This window comes from Silene latifolia, chromosome 4, assembly GCF_048544455.1.
Source record: "Silene latifolia isolate original U9 population chromosome 4, ASM4854445v1, whole genome shotgun sequence".
Taxonomy (NCBI): domain Eukaryota; kingdom Viridiplantae; phylum Streptophyta; class Magnoliopsida; order Caryophyllales; family Caryophyllaceae; genus Silene; species Silene latifolia.
In genome coordinates, this window is record NC_133529.1 from 94600596 (window position 1) to 94616402 (window position 15807).

The window sequence follows — 15807 nt, forward strand, 5'->3', positions numbered from 1 at the left end:
TGAGGATATGGAGCCTCAACTGCCAGTAGAGGTTAGACCATTACTAGAGCAATACCAGGATGTCTTCCCTGCTGAATTACCTAGTGGACTGCCTCCACTAAGAGGTATTGAGCACCAGATTGACCTTGTGCCAGGATCTGTACTCCCTAATAGGTCTGCATATAGGTGTGATCCTAATGCTACAAAGGAATTACAGAGTCAAATTGACGAGTTGACAAGGAAGGGATTTGTAAAGGAATCTTTGAGTCCCTGTGCTGTCCCAGCACTATTGGTTCCTAAGAAGGATGGCACATGGAGGATGTGTATTGATAGCAGAGCCATCAACAACATCACAGTCAAATATAGGTTTCCTATACCGAGGTTAGATGACATGTTGGATGAGTTAAGTGGTGCCAGGATCTTTTCTAAGATTGATCTTAGGCAGGGTTATCACCAAGTGAGAATCAGAGAAGGTGATGAGTGGAAAACTGCCTTCAAAACTAAGCAAGGGCTCTATGAATGGTTGGTTATGCCATTTGGGTTATCAAATGCCCCAAGCACTTTCATGAGATTGATGACAAAAGTGTTGAGGCCTTACTTCGGAAGGTTTGCTGTGGTGTACTTTGATGATATCCTAATTTACAGCAAAACCACAGGAGAACACTTAAGCCTCCTTGAGAAAGTATTCCAAATCCTGAGAGGTAGCAAATTTTTTGGGAAATTTGAGAAATGCACCTTCTTGGCATCTGAAATTAAGTTCTTAGGGTATATCATCTCTGGGAGAGGGATTTCTGTGGATCAAGATAAGATTGATGCTATTAAATCTTGGCCAATTCCTAAGAGCATCACTAAAGTGAGGGGATTCCATGGCCTTGCTTCCTTTTACATGACGTATATAAAAAACTTCAGTGCTGTTGCCGCCCCTATCACACAGTGTATGAAGAAAGGGGAATACAAGTGGATTGAGAATGCTCAGCAAGCATTCAACTTGATCAAAATAATGTTGTGTGAGGCACCTATTCTCAGGCTACCTGCTTTCAATTGCCTGTTTGAGGTAGAATGTGATGCTAGTGGTGTTGGCATATGATAAGTCCATTTCATATACACTCTAACCCCATATTTTAGCTCTATTTTACATGCTAATTTGCACTAATCTTAGTGTTATTGAGCTAATATTGCATTCTAGTTGTATTTGCATGGTTTGTCATATTTTGTAGGTATTTGAGCTTCTACATATTTTGCAAACACTAGAAGCAAGGCTAAATAGAAGACCATGATGGACCAATCAAGAGATGTTACATGGATTTGCATGCATAAAGATATGGATTAAAATGAGAAATGCAAAATAAGGTCTTATGCAAAGTCAAGCCCAAGATTTGAAGTCCAATTAAGGTGGAAACTTTTGATGCTTAGTGAAGCTTTAGATGCTAATATCACATTTAACCAAGTGAATTAAGATGGAATTAGTGGCTCACAATTGATCCCCTTGGCATTTCATCAAGAAGTGAAGAGATTTGAAGCAAGCTTTAGGATGTTCATTGGATGCTCTTAGGATGCTCACTAAACATTTAACCGGAGGATTAAAGTTGAGTTAATATCTCACTTAGGATTTATTTGGTAATTCATCAAGCAATTAAGAGAAAATATTTGGGGTTGACCCCTTGTATTTACTCTAAGTTTCACCCCTCATTTCCTATATAAAGGGTGTAGACTTCAACACTTGGACACACCTTTTACATATCTTCTTTTACACCTTTACACACATTTTTCCACACATTTTCATATATGTTTTAGTCTTAGTTTTAGAATAAAATGTAGGTTAGATTTCCTTTATGTTATCTACATTTCCTTTAGCATTTCAATATTGTATTACAATTTCTATTCAAGCATTGTTCTTCAATTCCAATTCCATTTCCATTGTTGAGGTAATTTATTTCTAGTATTGTTTCCTTATCATTATGTTTATCATTTTGTTCATCATTAGCTTAGTTTAAATAATGCAAGAGTAATATATCTTGTCTACGGGATAAAGGAAGCCATGCTAAATAACTAATCACATGTATTAAAATGAGATGTCACGATATTAAAATAGTTTCTATAACATGTTTGCATTATATTGTTTAATCTTTTGTTATTGGCCGTAATCGTAGATTAAGTTTGTTAATTCATTCTATAAGTCAAGAGGCACGGAATTGAATTAGACTAAGCATGTGTAGTAGGACGACCTAGTCATAAACGAGAGTTTCTCTAGGACCCGGTCTATGGTTGACACTAATATCGATAGATGGGTGTCTCTAAGCCTAAACAATTTATCATTATCAATGCATTTCTAAATTAACATGACTAATTAGTAATTTTCATGTGTGACCCGATTTCCCTAGACGCTTTCTTTTTTATTGTTTTCATTTTATTTGCATAACCAACCAACCAACCAACAACCGATAAACCGACCTCGATAGAATTCAATCCATAGCAACTTGTTTAGCAAACTCTCGTCTCCTTATGGTTCGACCCCTATTACTACATTTATTTGTGTTTAGGGAATTTATCTTTGCATAGGTGTGCGATAGTTTATCAAATTTTGGCGCCGTTGCCGGGGAGTACAGTTTTATTGCGTATTGATTTGTCGATTTTTATCTTGTTTTTTTGTCTTGAGGAACACTTGTTCCTTGAGACCATTACTTATCATTTTCTAGAAATTGTTGTCTTATGCCCAGGTCTTCTCGTAGTGGAGATTTGTTTTCACCGGATTCCGGACCCGAGAAAACCATTAGGAGAAGACGACATTTTTGGAATGAAGTGAAAGAAGCTGTTTCTCCCGTGCAAGTTGAAAGTGCTAGAAAGTCTTACTTAGACGATCTAAAAATCCTTGAAGAAGAGGAGGTTTTAAGTTCACCATCTCCACCACCACCACCACCACCATCTTCAACTAAAAAGATGGTGAAACTTTCCGATCACTCAAAGCCCACCGCGGCCATGCTTTCGGCCGGTATCACTACTCAAATTACCACACCGGACTTCGAGATCAAACCGGCTTTCATTAGCCTTGTGGAGAGGAAGCAATTTGAGGGAAGTGTTGGAGCTTGTGTCCTCCACAAATTAGTGTGATAACATTTGTAAATCTCTTACAGGTTCAAAAGGGTATACTTCGTATTTTATCAGTTGATTAACGATTACCTAATAACGGTTGGCTTGCTAGAAAGTTTGACGTTATTATCATACAGATGGCGGTGATCAACTGGTCCCTAAAGGTCACACCTATAGGATGTGTTTGAGAGATGTGGTTATAGAAATATAATCACATTGATGCCTTATATGACTAAACAGTTAGTCAATGTGTTGATGAGACAATTATTTAATGAAGATTAAATAATATTAGTTGAGATTTAATTAATCTTGTCAATTCGTAAAATTGAATATAATAAGTTATATTTAATTAATGTATATAATGTTAGCTTGGACGAATTAATATGTTAATTCGTTCTTAAATGTAATCGGTTATATTTAATCAACAAGATGAATGTGTTATAGTGGTAATAGTAAGGGTACTCAAACCAAGAGGTTATGGGTTCGATCCTCACTAGATGACAATTTATATTTAAAACATTTTATACATTTTTGGAAACTGAAAATAAGGAATTAAAACTCCTTATTATCTCGGTATATGGGCCGAAATTAGGAGATGAGAAATCTCCCTATGGACTTCTCTTTTTCGGTTATAAGAAGAGGAGAAGGGAGAATTTTTCTAACCTAATATTCTTTTTCCCAATTCTTGCCTCCTCTCGTTGGAAAAACACAAAAACCCTAAAATTAATCTGTTGATTTGGGGATCGATTCTAGCAAAAGAACAAGTGCATATCTCATATCATCTTGGGTGCAACTGATAGGAGAATATCATTGCGATATTGTTCATAGGCCATATAAGCTAGGACCGAAGGTTATTTCGTCATCTCTTTACCCCTTTTTGTTTATGCAATTTAATTTATGACATGCTTTCATCATGATAAATTCGTTATAGTCCTTAAATTTAAAGGGATGCATATAGATTAATCCCACAGGAAGTCCGTTGGAGGATCCCAATTTGCATGTGCAAACTTTCTGCGATTATTGATCCATGATCCGTCAAACAAGGCGTCACTAAGCCCAAATAAGGGAAATACTTTTCCCTTTCTCTTTGAAGAACAAGGCCAAGCTTTGGATCAATAACCTTGACCGCACCGCTTTGGGAATCACCAATTGGGAGACATTGGCTCTTGCGTCCTATCAAAAGTTTTTTTCCAGGAGAAAACTTAAACCTTGAGGAGCCAAATCACCGGTTTCCGTCAACAAGCTCTTGAAAGCTTATATGAGGCTTGGGAGAGGTACAAAGAGTTGCAAAGACAATGCCCACATCATGGGTTGGACGATTGGTTCCTAGCTATAACATTCTATAATGGATGTTGTGCCGAGTCCTGAAGGATTCTTGATTCCACCAACAATGGGCGGTTTGATCAAATTGACACCGATATTGCTCATGCCACGATCAATCTATGGTGGTCCATGATGCACAATATGTCAATTCCCGAAGTGTGCCACTCAAAGGTAAAGAAGAATCCTCCGACAATCCCGTCTTGTTAGCTCAAATTGCCTTACTCCAACAACAATTGGCGGAACGAGATGCTAGAGATTCCCTTCAACAACTTAATGTCGTGTCTTCTATAAGTCAAATCATTGTTTGTGATTGTTGCGGAGGTGCGGGTCATTACACCGCTCATTGTCGAGCTACTATTGAGGAGGTAAATGCTTTTCAAGCTTTTAGACAAAGTTCTTATCCACCGGGTACAATTTCCAATACTTATAACCCGAATTCAAAATTCCATCCGAACTTGTCTTACACTAGCAACAATGTGCTTAACCCTCAACCCCCACCACAACAAAATGCCTATGTCCCTCAACAACAAAAGTATAATCCCCCACCGGGTTATCAAAATCAACAAAGGCCACCTCAACAAAACTACCAACAAGGGCCACCACCTCAAAATGGCCAACAAAACAACCAAAGAGGAGGTAAATTTGAAGGCTTGATAGTACAAATGCAAAGGGAATTGTTGGCTCAAATCCAAAAGAATGATCAAGCTCACAATGCCGCAATCAAGATGCTAGAGCAATAAGTGGCTCAACTAGCCTCATCTAGCTCTCAAAGGAAAACCGGCCAACTACCACCTCAAGGTACGCAACCACACGAGACCGTTAATTCTATTTCCTTGAGAAGTGGTACAAGCTATGATGGGCCGTCCATGACTTTGGATGACGAAGTGGTTGTTAAAAAGCCTAGCTTGGGGGAGTTTGATAAGTCCATTTTATATACACTTGAACCCCATATTTTAGCTTCATTTTGTATGTCATTATGTACTAAACTTAGTGATTTTGAGCTAATATTGCTTCCTAGTTGTATTTTGCATGCTTCGCCACATTTTGTAGGTATATGAGCTTTTAGGAGCTTAATCCTACACATTTGCAAGTGAACTAGAAGCTTGGCTAACAAAGAAGTACGATGGACCAACTTGAAGTGATGTTTGGACTTGCATGAACAAATGTTGTGGATTGAAAAGAGAAAACAAAAATCAAAGTCAAAGGAAGTCAAGCCCAAATGCAAAGTCCACACAAAGCTCTTAGGATGCTCAACATGGGATGCTTCATAAGATGCTAAGAGGATCTTAAAACCGGAGACTAAAGGCACATTAACAACAAACTTTGGATTCCACAAGACTTTAATCATGCATTAATGGAGAAATACCCGGATTCAGGTGTCCCCGATCGGGGTGGCCTGTGTAATACCCCGTAATTTGATAAGTATTTGTAAGAATAATTTATGTAATTCGAATAATTAATTAAAAGACATTTATATTAATAATTCCAAATAAGACGATAATTAATAATAAAATAATATGAGTCGGGTAATATTGACCGAGGGGTTGACTTACATGTGATAAAGGAGTTTGACTCGGGAATTTTAATAATAATAATATAATTTATAATAGTAATAATAATAATCGTATATAACATAGTTTCCTAATATCGCTCTATAAGATCTGCCTTATCACTATAAATAGATGGCATGACCTAATGAGAAAGCTTATTTTCACATAAAAAAGAAAGAGAGGGAGAATAAGAAGGAGAAAAGCAATGGAATTTATCGTCTTCTATCGTCTCAAGGTGACGGTTTCGTCGAGGAATACTTTTAGTTGATTAGCTTGGATTGCGTAATTGGATATTACTTCCCAGGTAGGATAACTACTCAACTTGTCTTACTATTTAATTGATAAGAGTAATTGTGGAATTGTGTGGTTAATTGCCATTGGTTGAATTGTCGGATGTGAATTATATCTCATTGGATTATATTTTGGTTATTGGTTTATTCATATCGTAACTATTGGATACCTCAAACTTGTAACGCCCCATAATTTCGGACCGTTAATATATTTCGAAAATAATTTATTAATCAAATAAAAGTTGATATTTAAGTATTTAAAGTAAAAATAATTCAAAGAAATATAATTTTATTATATTTTGAAGAAAAGTATTTATTTTGATAGTTTCGAAATGTTTAAAAATAGTTTAAACCGTGTAAAACTTTTTATTTCGAAATAAGGGCGTATCGGGGGGAAAATGACAATTCTTTTGAACATTGGGTAAACGAATTTGGAAATGGGTCGTATGAGTATTCAATTTTCTTGTAATCTCGTGTTTAAGAACTTTGGTCTTGTCGGAATTTGCATTTGACTTACGGTTTTAATTATTATTGAAACGAGTCAAAACCGACTCGAAAAATCCCGACTCAAACCCGCTCTTTCCTTTCTTTCTCTCCTTTCCCGCGGACCACACCCCCTTCCCCTTCATTTTTTCTGATTTTTCTTTCCATCATCATCTCCATCGTCATTCTATCATAATCATCAACCAAAACACCATTTTCATCATAATTTCTTCGTTACTAATCCGTTTTTCGCAAAATTTATATTTCCGGAATCCTCTCGACGAGATCTACAACCTAGTATGTTTTAATTTTAATTTTCTTGAAGTTGTTTTAAGATGAAATTTCGGAAATTCGGTTTTAAGTACTTATTATTGTGTTTTAATTGTTTATTTATGTGAAGAATTGGAGGACGAGTTTGGGGACTCGTATATTATCGAAGATAGCGGCTAGTTGCATATTAGGGTTGGGTTTTTGAGGTGCTAATTGCTCATTTTCTAGCTTAAGGTAACATATTTCGAGTTACTCGACGAAAGATCGTCACATGCTTTGATTTTTGTATGTTTGGTGATTTTTGTTTGAGTAGTAGTTTTCACATGTTAAAATTTGTTGCATGCATGCTTAATTTATGCCCTTTGTTAGTTTAAATTAACAAAGTTGAATTGGGAACGATTAATTAGTGTTCAGACGGTCTTTTACTAAACAAAAATGGAAAAATGGTGGTGTAGGGGTGACGGCCAGCAGCCGGCAGGCCCACGGCAGCCCACGGCCGGCCTTGGGGTTGGCCCGGGTTGGTCCGTGCTTGTTTCGCGGTTTTTCGTACAATATTGGTCATTTCGGGTTAATTAATGTTAGAGTTGTATAAGTCACATAGGGGTACACTTTTAAATTGAACCATACTAGTAGTAGAAATTATTCTTATATTGGTAGTTATCACATGTTAGGATAGTTTATAAGATGAAATTGTAATGATTAGGCTCAAGGTAAATTTTATAGCAATAATTGCCATGTTTTGATGATTGTGCCGAAAACTGAGCCTTAATCCCTTTGACTGATTCGATGTCAGTCAATTGAGTGATTGGTCAGCCGCAATTTAACCGTACTGTCGTAGGTGGGGTTGCGGGTAAAAATTCGGTTGGATGAAATTTTGAATGAATTAGATAGTCGGCCTTTTTCTTGTTTTAGGCCATTCATTATATTTTTATCTCACATGTGTAATTAGTTGATTTAAGTAGCTTCTTATATTGTAGAAACGGCCCTAGATTCCCTGAAGCCTTTAATATGGTTAATATTGTTAGAATTGAAATTTGGTATTTAATAATTATTGAGGATATTGTTGGATTTGTATCTTTGAATAGACATTTATATAGCCTTTCACAAGATAGAATGTTAGAATTTATGTTGGTAAGTAGGACTCTTTGCCCTCTTATGGTTAAGTGGGTGTCTTACTTGACTTGTGTGGTGAGTCTTGTGTGGTGTGGGCTAAAGTATTCAAGCTGGGACTAGTTGGGACTAGGTCCTAGGTGAGTATTTCGGCCTTCATCATAGATAGGTCTTTATAGTCTTTGACGAGTATATGTTCACTGCTTGATAGCCTTTGTGTTCCTGACTAGTGGATTTATATCCAAGTTGGGGCATGACCTCAGTTACTTATTTTGATAGTAAGTGGTCAGCTTAAGTACTAGCCAACCCTTTGGTGGACTCCTTAGGGTACTCACTTTGTTTTAGAAAAATTGTGGGTCTTGGGTGCGGTGGTGTGTATCCGCATGTCTAGGTCTCTGCAGATTTTAGGCTAGGGTTGTGTTGTGTCTTGGCCATGTTTTATTAATATTAACCGCTGAGCCAAGATACCGGTTCGATTACCTTCCCTACCTCGTGGTATAGACTCGAGTTACAAAGTGACTATTGACCGTACTAAGAACTTATGCCTGTCTTTGATATATTGCCCTTTCTTGTATGGTGATTTTATGAACTGTAATAGGTGAGATGTAAGCGATTCTGATTGATAAAGTTTGGATTATTATTTGAATTATATGATTCACATGATAGTTTAGTTTGGTCAGTTTAGGGGTCATAGGTTAGATTTACATGATAATTACATTGTTTATCATATTGTTTACATGTTTTACTACATGTTACATTAATTTTGACGATTCGTGGCTGGGAGGACTCGAAGTTACTCCCCACTGAATTGTGGCTTTCGTGTTTGTATAAAATGCGATTGACAGGTTGTTGATGCTTGTTGGGGTCACAGACGAGCTAGTGAGCAAGGAACCTTGGACCTAGTTTTGGCTATGCTATTAGTAAACCTTTTACCTTTTGGTTTTGTATATAATTTGAAGGGACATATGTCTCCCTTTTCTATTTTTGGTTTGTATCATTCTATTTTCTTATTTAGCTATGGCATGTAAAGTAGTTCATTAGCAATGCAGGTTTTGGCACCCGCTTCGGGGAATGTTGGAAATGTTGTGATTGGTTTAGAAAAATTTTTGAAATTACAGGTTTTTGGCTAGTTGAACCAATTACAAACATATCCTACCAGTTTTTCTGTAGAATTTACGTAATTATTTAAGGCTAGATTTAAGGGTGTCACAAAACTCGTTTTGGGATGATTTTTATTATCGGCATGACATTTGCATTGGATACCTCAGTTTTATACTGGGATGGTGAATACCTCAACTTCGGTTGAGATGATTAATACTTCAACTTCGGTTGGAATGATGGATACCCTGGGCCAGGGATTGGCGGGCTGAATAAGTGTTTCGGGTGATGAGCTCAGTTGTTTTGTCATTATATATCATATCATATCACGTTGTATTGTTGTTGGTTATTCCTACTCAACCTCGTGGTTGACCGTGTATTCGTGAACACCTGTGATGAACCATAATGGGGAGCAGATTTGACAGGTACTAAAGATTAGCTGACTTGGGAGCTTATGGGATTGCGTGAGGACATGGCCAGTCTACCTAGAAGTCTAGACCTCATAGATTGATTAATCGCTTTATTCATTTCCGCTGCGATTTGTAATTATTTTATATTAAGTTTTAGTTGGTTAAGTTGTAATAAACATGTATTCACTAAAGTTTTAATTAAAGCACTTTGGTTTGTTGTACTTTGTTATTCACTACCTTGGGAAACCGAGATGGTAACAGTCCTATTTATTTGGGAATGTCTTATTAAAGGCTCTAAAATAAATGGGGCTGTTACAAAGTGGTATCAGAGAAAAACGATCCTCAAGCCTAATTAATGAATAATAATGAACTTAGGATGTGTCTAAATAAAATGAACCCCGGGTAGAAACTGTTAGGAGCCCCTCTTAGTGCGGTTAAGAAGCTAGCCTTAATTCGTACTCTTTGGCCCTCTCAATTTTGAACCGGGTACCCCGAGAGAAATTTGAGGAGTGCGTAGTTAAAAGGAGGTATTTAGGATATTTTTATGTTTTGAAAAAAATTACTAATATTGTTGCAGGGTGGATTACGGTAAGTATTGTTAATGAAATAATAGCTTGACCATGTGATATTTATGATGGAATTTGATATCGTTGTTGGATGAGATGAGAATTGGATGAGGAATGAGATGTCGAATTGTGTTGATCATGAGCATGAACTTAATTGTGGCATTGTTGTTGGCTATTCGGTTGGATGTTGTGTGATGTGTTGTTAGTAGTATCATGTCTAGTGATATGCGGCTATGTGAATCGCGAAACCATGCTTTTTATAATATTATGAAATGATTTAACTTGTGATAGAGATGTTATAGAATAGATGCCTAGTCATGTGTGTGAAGTATGATGACCAAATTTTGTTAATACAAGTAGAGGAGGGTGTTAATAAGGGCTTATGACCTAGTAAAAAGGAACCTAGAGCTGAACCTTATTCTGTTAGATTTTTATCTCTATTTGATCTAGTTGCCATTTGATCTCACTTTATCGTCTAAGGTCGAAAGTTTTATGAGTGATAACCCAGTGAGTTAGCTTTCCAATGTCGTTGGTTTCATGTTTATAAGTTTTACGGATTGGGAGAAATAAATATTTTAGTGGACAGTGGTCAGAATGTTCCTGTACAGTTATGTTTTCGACAAACGATTTTGTAAAATTTCTCATTTAATCTGTGCTTAAGATTTTTGCCTAATTCTAACTCCATTTTTAAAAGATTCAAATATGTTTTCAAATTGATAAGCCACGTTGCCAGATAATGTTTTGACATTTAATAGTGATTTTTACAAGTTGACCCAAGTTTTTGACAAATTGCTGACCAGTTTCTGTTTGGACCCACTAAATTATAAAAATCTTTATAAAATGGTTACAGTTGACTACACCTTGTTTTTATTATAGGGTTAGTTTTATACGCGTAACTTGAAGTTGGTACATGTGGGGTTGTGAAGCGTGCTATGATTTATGTCAAAATGAATAACCGTTGATATATAATAGTGCTAATAGACGCTTGTGATGAATCTTGTTATAATCTGTAAACCTGGCTATCCTTATCTGATTGGTATTTATACAGTGTAACCTTTGTAATGGTCAAGGTTCCGAGGACGTAACCTTATTTTTAAGGGGGGTAGGACTGTAAAATCTCGGTGGTTGTGGCGTTTTGAAATTTTACGATGTTATATTATGGTGTTGGTGTTCTCAATCTTAATGTTTTGTTTGAGTTATCTGTTTTAGTTGTTGTCCTTACTTGAGCAATATAATGCATGATATAAGTGAGTAGAGCTTTAATTGTGTTACTAAACTTCGGGACGAAGTTTATTTTTAGGAGGGTAGAATGTGACACCTCATGTTTTAAGTTTATTTTGTGATACATTTTGATAAGTTTGATAATAGTAAATGGTTAAATTGTGTTCAAGTGGTAATAAGTAAAATGGTACTCAATTGTGTCGACGGTTTATTAAGGCTTTTTGTAGCACTTCTAGCTTCTGGGCGAACTTCGAGACGAAGTTCATTTTAAGAGGGGAAGACTGTAATACCCCGTAATTTGACAAGTATTTGTAAGAATAATTTATGTAATTCGAATAATTAATTAAAAGACATTTATATTAATAATTACAAATAAGACGATAATTAATAATAAAATAATAGATGAGTCGGGTAATATTGACCGAGGGGTTGACTTACATGTTATAAAGGAGTTTGACTCGGGAATTTTAATAATAATAATAATAATAATATAATTTATAATAGTAATAATAATAATAGTATATAACATAGTTTCCTAATATCGCTCTATAAGACCTACCTTATCACTATAAATAGATGGCATGACCTAATAAGAAAGCTTACTTTCACATAAAAAAGAAAGAGAAGGAGAATAAGAAGGAGAAAAGCAATGGAATTTATCGTCTTCTATCGTCTCAAGGTGACGGTTTCGTCGAGGAATACTTTTAGTTGATTAGCTTGGATTGCGTAATTGGATATTACTTCCCAGGTAGGATAACTACTCAACTTGTCTTACTATTTAATTGATAAGAGTAATTGTGGAATTGTGTGGTTAATTGCCATTGGATGAACTGTCGGATGTGAATTATATCTCATTGGATTATATTTTGGTTATTGGTTTATTCATATCGTAACTATTGGATACCTCAAACTCGTTTTGGGATGATTATTATTATTATCGGCATGACATTTGCATTGGATACCTCAGTTTTATACTGGGATGGTGGATACCTCAGTTTTATACTGGGATGGTGAATACCTCAACTTCGGTTGGGATGATGAATACTTCAACTTCGGTTGGAATGATGGATACCACGGGCCAGGGATTGGCGGGATGAATGGGTGTTTCAGGTGATGAACTCAGTTGTTTTGGCATTATATATCATGACATATCACGTTGTATTGTTGTTGGTTATTCCTACTCAACCTCGTGGTTGACCGTGTATTCCTGAACACCTGTGATGAACCATAATGGGGAGCAGATTTGACAGGTACTAAAGATTAGCTGACTTGGGAGCTTATGGGATTGCGTGAGGACATGGCCAGTCTACCTAGAAGTCTAGACCTCATAGATTGATCTAAAATACTCATTAAAATAGATGTTGATCTAGTGCATGCATAACATAATATAAAGAGAAGGTAAGAACAAAGTTCCTTACATTTGTAGAAATCGGTTTTAGGGCACAAGTGAGTACTCCTTCCCACACTTGTTCTTGAGCTATAAGTAAATAGATGATCCTCCAAAATCCCAATAGTAGAGATTCTCCTCTTGATGGCACCAAGACAACCCCTTAAATCTAATAATATATTAACTAGATATATTATTAGAGACTCTAAAACTTGTTTTTAGAGAGATGAGAGAAGTAATTGAGATTATCACAAAAATATAAGAATGAAAAATGGAATAAGAACAATTCTTATTCTTTTAGAGGGGAGGAAAAACCGGTGGGGGGGGCATGGAGCGATCGCCATGGAGCCAATGCATGGCCTTCACTTTTTATCTATTAAGGGAATCGTCCTTTAGGTGTGACCTTGAGGGATCAATCGATCACCACCGTCAAACAATAGTAATGTCAAACGTAGTCGCCAATCATTACCGATTAATGTTGATCAGTTGACGTATAAAAATGAATCATCCCTTTATGTATTCTTATCATGAGTTTTAATAATGTGATCGCACTATTTTTGAGAACACATACTCCAACAATCTCCCACTTGTCCGAGACAAGTGTGCGTCACCAATTCTCTTATCCTATTACAATCTCCCACTCAATGCAAGGTGTCTTGCAGGTCGTTCTTGCAAGTGATCATATCAAGAGTGGTTTCCTCGATTTAGAGAGTAACTGTCTGACTGGAATTATCTACCGTAGATACCTTCCGAGCGTGGCCACGCATTTTCAGTTTACTACTCCTCGGATGGCCCTGAGATTATTCAATAACCCTGACAAGGGGGTGGACAATTCATATCGCACTATTCCCTTTGTTTAGCCACAGCTCATCATGACCCAAAAGATGCCCATTTGACCACATTTACGAAAATCATAGAGCATAATTTAAAGTCACTCAGAAACTGTGCCAACTTGGGTGAATAGTCTTTAGTCAAAGAATTGACTCAAAAAAATACTATAGTAGCTCTCGCCACGACCAGGCTATATAAATTACCAGAATTCTATTAGCGGTCACTGCCCGACAGAGTGTCTCTTAAAGTTCTCCTATGTGATCGACTAGTCATCTCTTATGACCTTATGGCACTTGAACTTGCCATCAATCGACTCACACTCTAGTCACTTAGAGACGTCACCTCATACAAGTAACTAGGGGCAATTACTATTTAATCCAGTTCACTTTTAATAGGGTTAAATATTGTCTCAACAACCTATTTGGATAAAACAAGGTAATAAAAATAAAAATAAAAGAGTTTAAAATAAAACTCAAACGATAAATGCGATTATCATATATGAATAATCAATACAATATTATTACTTCATAATCTAATACAAATTAGGCATACGATTAAGACCCATGGAAACTACTTGTTGGTCATGCATAGTCTGCGGTAGAGTCTTGCTTAGAGGATCAGCAATATTATCATTTGTCCCAACCTTACAAATCTCTATTTCCTTCCTTTCAATATAATCCCTAATCATATGAAATTTTCTGGGTACATGTCTAGACTTGTTGCTAGACTTAGGTTCTTTAGCTTGAAAGATGGCCGCTCTATTATCACAACAAAGTGTGATAGGATCTTTGGCGGAAGGGACTACCCTTAGTCCTTCTAAAAATTGCCTAATCAATACAGCATCCTTGGCAGCTTCAGATGCTGCAATGTACTCAGCCTCCATTGTAGAATCCGTAACAACTGGTTCTTTGAAACTTCTCCAACTAACGGCACCACCATTGATCATGAAAACAAAGCCAGCCTGGGACTTTAAGTCATCCCTGTCAGTTTGGAAGCTCGAGTCAGTGTAACCCTTCACACTTAGCTCGGTGTCACTTCCAAACACCAAGAATAAATCCTTAGTCCTTCTCATGTACTTAAGGATATTCTTGACGGTTACCCAGTGACTTTCACCTGGATTGGCTTGATATCTACTTGTCATACTCAAAGCATACGAAACGTCGGGACGAGTGCATATCATGGCATACATGATTGATCCAACAGCGGAAGCATAAGGTATCAATTTCATGTGTTCAACATCTTCAGGTTCAGTGGGTGACTGAGACTTGCTCAAGGTAATTCCACTGCCCATTGGAATAAGACCCCTTTTGGATTTTTCTATGTTGAAACGTCGAAGAATCTTATCAACATAAGATTCTTGACTTAATGCCAATATCCTTTTAGATCTATCTCTATAGATTCGGATACCTAATATGCGTTGTGCTTCTTCTAAATATTTCATCTGGAAATGATTTCCCAACCACCCCTTGACAGAGGTAAGAATAGGTACATCATTTTCAATGAGTAGTATATATGTCATCCACATACAAGATAAGGAAGACGATATTGCTCCCACTGAATTTCATGTATAAACACGGTTCCTCGACACTTCGAGTGAAACCATTCTCTTTTATCACATGATTGAAACGATGATTCCAACTTCTTGATGCTTGCTTAAAACCATAAATGGATCGCTTAAGCTTGCATACATTGTTAAGATTTTTCGGATTTACAAAACCCTCTGGTTGCAACATGTACACTTCCTCCTCTAAATACCCATTTAGGAAGGCGGTTTTGACATCCATTTGCCATATTTCATAATCATGAAATGTGGCAATCGCTAACATAATCCGAATAGATCTAAGCATGGCCACGGGGGTAAAAGTTTCATCATAATGTAAACCATGAATTTGGGTGAAACCTTTTGCCAGTAACCTTGCTTTATAGACATCATCATGCCCTTCTATGCCATCCTTTACCTTAAAGATTCATTTGCATTGGAGAGGTATTACACCTTCAGGCAAATCAACCAAGTCCCAAACTTGATTTTCATGCATATAATTTGTTTCGGATTGCATGGCTTCTTGCCATAAAGTTGAATTTGGACTAGAGATTGCGGCTTTGTAGGTTACAGGTTCGTCACTTTCTAAAAGTAATACGTCTAAGTTGCCATCTCCCTCGATAATACCTATGTATCTATCAGGTTGGCGACTGACTCTCCCT

At 36.7% G+C, this 15807-nt stretch overlaps 1 non-coding gene across 1 annotated transcript; it reads right to left on the minus strand.

Moving 5' to 3' along the window:
- Positions 1 to 4271: 4271 nt before the first annotated feature.
- Positions 4272 to 4379, minus strand: LOC141654149 (small nucleolar RNA R71). The gene has a single exon (XR_012547716.1). It is a non-coding gene; the product is annotated as a small nucleolar RNA R71 (small nucleolar RNA).
- Between the last annotated feature and the right edge of the window lie 11428 nt (positions 4380 to 15807).